This window comes from Trichechus manatus, unplaced genomic scaffold (assembly GCF_000243295.1).
Source record: "Trichechus manatus latirostris isolate Lorelei unplaced genomic scaffold, TriManLat1.0 scaffold00035, whole genome shotgun sequence".
Lineage (NCBI taxonomy): Eukaryota > Metazoa > Chordata > Mammalia > Sirenia > Trichechidae > Trichechus > Trichechus manatus.
Genome location: NW_004443971.1, coordinates 7,544,268 through 7,550,881, shown reverse-complemented (window position 1 = coordinate 7,550,881; position 6,614 = coordinate 7,544,268).

The following is a 6,614-nucleotide window of genomic DNA, read 5'->3' as shown; positions in this document are numbered from 1 at the left end:
TTAAATTTACCATTTAGAATTTATACACTGTGTAAGCCTTGAACTCTCTAGGTTCTAATAGCTGAATCCCTAGAATAAGATCTCTTTCAATGTTGATTGCCTTTCATAGATTGCCACCAGCAGGAAGGACCAGTTGGGAATCCATCGGTGGAGTGAAAGAGCAGTCGCTTTCCCACAAGGAATGTCCATCCCTCCTCCAGCATGGCTTAAAATTGACCCAGAGACCATCTCATCTGTACACAGATTGTTGGCAAGAGAGGACAGTAAATTTGTGGAGCAACAAACTTGAAAGCTCTGGGAGGAGGCAGACACAGCCACCTCTGGAAAACTGACCCATGGGCCAGCCCCTGAGGGTGAGCAGCGGGGGCACACAGGACAAAGGACATCTGCTACCACCTTCCCTCCCTCAGGTGCTACAGTCCAAAGGCGGTACTGCAGTGGGAACAAAGAGATGAGGGCTGGCACAGTGGCCCTCACATCCACAAATTCCAGGGTTGGCAGTGGGTGGTTGGTAGCCCAGAGCCCGAAACTGGAAAGATGTAAACCTAGTAAATCTAAAAAAATTAAAAACAAACAAAACAAAACACACACAAGCTTACTTTTTTCAGTGCAGTGTAATAAAAAGAAATACAGTTAATATTAAAATTATACAAAATATAACTGAATCTGTCCTGATTCTGGGAGTTGCCGAGTATGGCAGGGCTCAGTGGTCATTCTACTGTGCGAGTGTCCAAGTATCACTTATAGGGTGGATAAATATAGTATCCACTGTGTCCTCTTAGTTTATAGAATACTAGATAAACTCCCTTTAATTATATTTTAAGGGGATATTTCGTGTACTAATTTTTTAATTTTGGGAATTTTAACCATCTCACAGGAGTTTTGTGATGATTAGATGTGTCAATATTTCTACAGTGCTTAGAATAGTGCCTAAGGAACTCCGGTGGTGCAGTGGTTAAGCGCTCAGCTGCTAACCAAAAAGTGGGCGGTTTGAACCCACCAGCCGTTCTGAGGGAGAAAGATGTGACCGTCTGCTTCCATAAAGATTACAGCCTTGGAAACCCTATGGGGCGGTTCTGCTCCATCCTATAGGGTTGCTATGAGTCGAAATTGATTCGACGGCAATGGGTTTGGGTTTGTTTTGTTTTGTTTGGAATAGTGTCTGGCACATAGTAAACTGTATTTGTTAAATTAGAAGATAAGTAAAAATAAAGCATGTTTCTAAAGTCTTTTACATGTGCATTATATGCTTAAATTTTATCTTTTCACTAAAGAGTTTAGGCCTAATATCTCCTGTGTTTGTTTTTCTCCTTTGGCCTTTTCATGACCATTAATTACTGGACTGTTGTTAATTTATATATCATTTTTCTCCATCTTAGAATTCATCAAGAAGCTGAGGACTTTAAACCATAGTTATATTTCCCTTTTTCCCATCTATTTAAAGGTTAGAAAACATTTATACTAGGATAGAAAAACATTTTCATTAATAATTCAGTTTTTCTGTATGTATTTTTCCTTTTGTTAAAATATAATTTTGTCTTTAGCCAATGATGTTATAATGCAATTGGATAAGTCAGGTTTCTATTTGGAAGGCAACATTTTCAAACAGAGAGTATATCTTAAGATATTAACATCTTAAGCTATTCGTCTGAATATCGATTTCTTCATCCTATATAAATAATGGTTATTTTTGCAAGTATAGTACTCTCAAGACATGTACTTTCATTTTCTCCTCATCTAGAAAGGTTTTTGTTGTTTTAATTATTGTTGTTTTTGTTTAGGGGGTAGCACATTTAAGACATTAAGAGTGTGATCTTGATTTCTTAATTTTGGAGCCTTTGAGACTCCGTCAGGTTTATATATGCATTAAGCCATCTTTTTATACCAATACCATGGAAATCCCATTCCGTCTGAGAGGTTATTGACTTTCTGTTTAAGAATAAGACACATAAAGTGATCTTGGTCAAATTTTCCTCCAATAAAAACTGGGTTATATTTAGACTATATCTGGGTTATCTTCAATAAATTCATTTCACCTCTCAGGAAATATGAGGTCATGAAGCCAAACCGCTCGTGTGTCTAAAAGGCCAGAGCCCCTATTTAGGACTCCCGGATTCCACTGGAATTCCCACTCCCCATTGCTCTCTTCACAGCTTTCACTGAAGGAGGAAAAATAGGTCACATTCAGTGACAGAATTTCCTCAAATGCTTGGGCAAAGTAAAGGTTTCCAGGTTTCCTTTTCATCCAAGGAAAAGAAAGGAGAGAGATAAGTATACTCTGCACCAGAGCAGGTAGAAGCCAGCCTTATGGAGTGACTATTAAGAGATCAGGCATAAAGTCCAAGTTTAGGAGAGAAAGCAGTGAGCTTTGGTGAACCAGAACAGCACTGGTGCATTTATACACCAGGGGGTGGGTGGTAGTTCCTTGTTACTGAGGAAAGAATCTGTTGAGGTCAGAGATTTTACCTCCAGAGTACTGCTGCTGGTCTCACTCACAGAGGAAAACCAAACCTCCCTCTGCTGAGTCCTCAGTTGTCACCTTTAATTCAATGCCTTTAATCACACTAGGGTTCTAACCTGGGGAACTGGCAAACCAGAAACGTGGAATTTAGGAGAACAGAATTTAATCAGCCTTCCTTAATTTCAAAGGCTTGCAGGCTTCCTCGTGTTATTAAAAATATATAATTAAATTGAAAATCACTGGCTAATTTTATGGATCCATCCTCAGTAATGGAATCTGTTGGTGTGCAAACAGTTAACACACTTGGCTGCTAACTGAAAGATTGGAAGTTTCAGTCCATCCAGAGGCACCTTGGACGGAGGGCCTGGCAATCTACTTCTGAAAAAACAGGCATTGAAAACCCTATGAAGCACAGTTCTCCTCTGACACACGTGAGGTCGTTATGAATCGGAATCAACTGGACGGCAACTGGTACTGGTATTCTCAGTCACAACAAGCAATTACCACACAGAGAGGAAGTTCTCTTTAGACTGATGGCTCTGCACATTCTCTCAAGCAAAAACCAGCTCATACCAAGGTTGCTCTGAGCAGGTTAGAGACAGATGGCTGCAGGCATTTTCCCTCTTTGCCCAAATGGAGGTTAATCTCACCTCTCTATGCTGGTTTATTTCCCCCATGTAAGTTTAATCATTCAATCCCCTAAACAATTGGTAGTTTAATGGAGACAAAGACTCTTTAATTCTCTCTTTGAATAAGGAATCCAACAAAGCCATGAGTTTTATTTTACCTCCATGAATAATGGGCAAGAAGGAAATTGCAAAGCTTTTTCTTTCCTTAAGGCCCTTTCAATACTTAATTTTTTTTGTGGTGTCAATTTTTTGTTAATGGCATGTGCTTTCTGTAGTGGAATGCATGCAGATTAATGGACTGTGTTTAAATTTTTGGTTGGTAATATGAATTTTGAGAAATATTACCTGGGATTACACGTTCCCGTGTGTCGCTGGTAGCACTCTGCTGCCATGATTTGTGGGACAACAGTGTCCCAAGGATCATGAGAGTCACAATTTATTGCAGGCACCTTCCATTTGGTTACATTGTGCAACTCTGGTTTTGAAAATATGGCGTGAGTGCACGCACACACGCGCGCGCACACACACACACAAAACCAAACCCACAAGGGTGCCCTATCACACAGGAAACCATAAATATGCTTAGGAGGCTTATCTAGCTGTACAAAAACCAAAAGAGACAAAAGTTTGACCTAATCACACTTCCTGGATGCACTGCCTCATACGTAAGCCTTCTACCTTAGTAAATTTTTGCCAAAGAACATTTCTTTCACTTTTCACTGTTACACAAGCCCCTTCTGGAGGGCAGCATATACTTTTAGTGGAACAAATGTGGGCACATTCTGCCCCAAGATTCAATAAAGGGTTAACAACAACAATAAAAAGACTCACAAGTATTTATACCAGATATGTGGATTTAAACATTATAACCAGGCCTGAAATTATTAAGACAATCAAATATATACCAATACCTTCAGACGTTCTACATCTAAAGTCGTGGTGTCTTAAATGACTTATTTATTAAGCAGGAAAAAGACCAGTATTACACATTTAGCACAAGAAGTCTTCACAGCAGAGAGAGGAGTTTAAGACTGAAGCATTTGTGAGTATTTTGAAGCCACTATTTTATCAGAGCTAACTTTATGATGAGGAAGAGTATCTGCTTTTCCAAAGCTGAAAGGAAAGAGGGAATGTTTCCTCGCTTTTATTTTTCTGAAATTCTTTTCACCAGCACATCTAGACTGAGTTCTAAAATTTCATTAGCAGCCCTAAGAAGTTTAAACTTTACAATATGAGAAAGGAAAAGTTCATAAGAGTGCTTTTCACAAATGGAATATGGACATGTGATGATCTTCTTTTACAGGACTATTATGATGCCTGTTTGCCAGAAAAGAAAACTAACACTTAGAATGGTTAATTGACTTGCCGAGGGTCACAACTAATAAGTGAAAGGACTAGGATCCGTTCCCAAGCAGTGTGATGCCAGTAGTCTGCTTCCATAAAGATTACAGCCTTGGAAACCCTATGGGGCAATTCTACTGTGTCCTATAGGGTCACTATGAGTTGGACTGGACAGCAATGGGTTTGGTTTTTTTAATTTTTTTTTTTCTTTCTCAGACTGAAGTCCTGGGTATCTCTTCTTAAGTGCCAGCCTTCCTTAACTGCAGCAATTCAGTTTACTCCCAAATAAAATCTTTGTTAAATTATTATAACTCAACTCCAGAATCTGTAATTTAACACTCTAAATGTTGTTCTTATGTTTACCTCCCCATTCATCTTTTATATCTTCTTTTCAGAACACAAAAGGCTGTGATATCAGATCAAGATTTTAAATTTACTCAAAAGAAGAGGGAAAAAAAGCAGCAATAATTATTTTTTATTATAACATTTTATTATGTTTTTGGTGAAAATTTATACAGCAAATTAGGTTCCCATTTAACAATTTCTATACATATCGTTCCCCCACACATCTGTCAGCTTGTGTGTTGCTGTGATGCTGGAAGCTTTGCCACTGGTATTCAAATACAAGCAGGGTCACCGAGGGTGGACAGGTTTCAGCTGAACTTCCAGACTAAGACAGACTAGGAAGAACCTGGCCATCTACTTCTGAAAAAAAATTAGCGAGTGAAAATCTTATCAGTAACAGCAGAACATTGCCTGATACTGTGCTGGAAGATGAGCCCCTCAGGTTGGAAGGCACTCAAAATACAACTGGGGAAAAGAGGCCTTCTCAAAGTAGAGTCGACCTCAATGATGTCGATGGAGTCAAGCTGTCGGGACCTTCATCTGCTGACATGGCACGACTCAAAATGAGAAGAAATAGCTTCAAACATCCATGAATAATAGGAATGTGAAATGTACAAAGTATGGATATAGGAAAATTGGAAATCATCAAAAATGAAATGGAATGCATAAACATCAATAACCTAGGCATTAGTGAGCTAAAATGGACTGGTATTGGCCATTTTGAATCAGACAATTATATGGCCTACTATTCCAGGAATGGCAAATTGAAAAGGAATGCCGTCGCATTCATTGTCAAAAAGAACATTTCAAGATCTATCCTGAAGTACAAGACTGTCAGTGATAGGATAGTATTCATACACCTACAAGGAAGACCAGTTAATACAGCTATTATTCAAATTAATGCACCAACAACTAAGGCCAAAGATGAAGAAATTGAAAATTTTTACCAACTTCTGCAATCTGAAATTGATCAAACATGCAGTCAAGATGCATTGATAATTACTGGTGATTGGAAAGCAAAAGTTGGAAATAAGAATCGGTAGTTGGAAAATACGGCCTTACTGGTAGAAACGACGCTGAAGATTGATGATAGAATTTTGCAAGACCAATAACTTCTTCATTGTAAATTGCTGTTTTCAACAACGTAAATGACGACTATACATGTGGACTTTGCTAGAAGGCATACACAGGAATCAAATCAACTATATCTGTGGAAAGAGATGATGGAAAAGCTCAATATCATCAGTCAGAACGAGGCCGGGGGCTGACTGCGGAACAGACCATCAACTGCTCCTGCGCAAGTTCAAGTTGAAGTTGAAGAAAATTAGAACAAGTACATGAGAGCCAAAATAAGACCTTGAGTATATCCCACCTGAATTTAGAGATCTTCTCAAAACCAGATTTGACACACTGAACACTAACAACCAAAGACCAGGCGAGTTGTGGAATGACATCAAGGATATCATACGTGAAGAAAGCATGTATAATGGACCCTGGCTGAAAGCAGAGAATACCAGAAAGATGTCTATCTGTGTCTTATTGACTATGCAAAGGAATTCGACTGTGTGGATCATAACAAATTATGAATAATATTGTGAAGAATGGGAGTTCCAGAACAGTTGATTGTGCTTGTAAGGAACCTGTATATAGACTAAGAGGCAGTCGTTTGAACAGAACAAGCGGCTACTGCGTGGTTTAAAGTCAGGAAAGGTGTGGTCAGGATTGTATCCTTTCCCCATACTTACTCAACCTGTATGCTGAGCAAATAATCAAAGAAGCTGGACTATATGAAGAAGAACTCGGCATCATGATTGGAGGATGACTCATTAACAACCTTC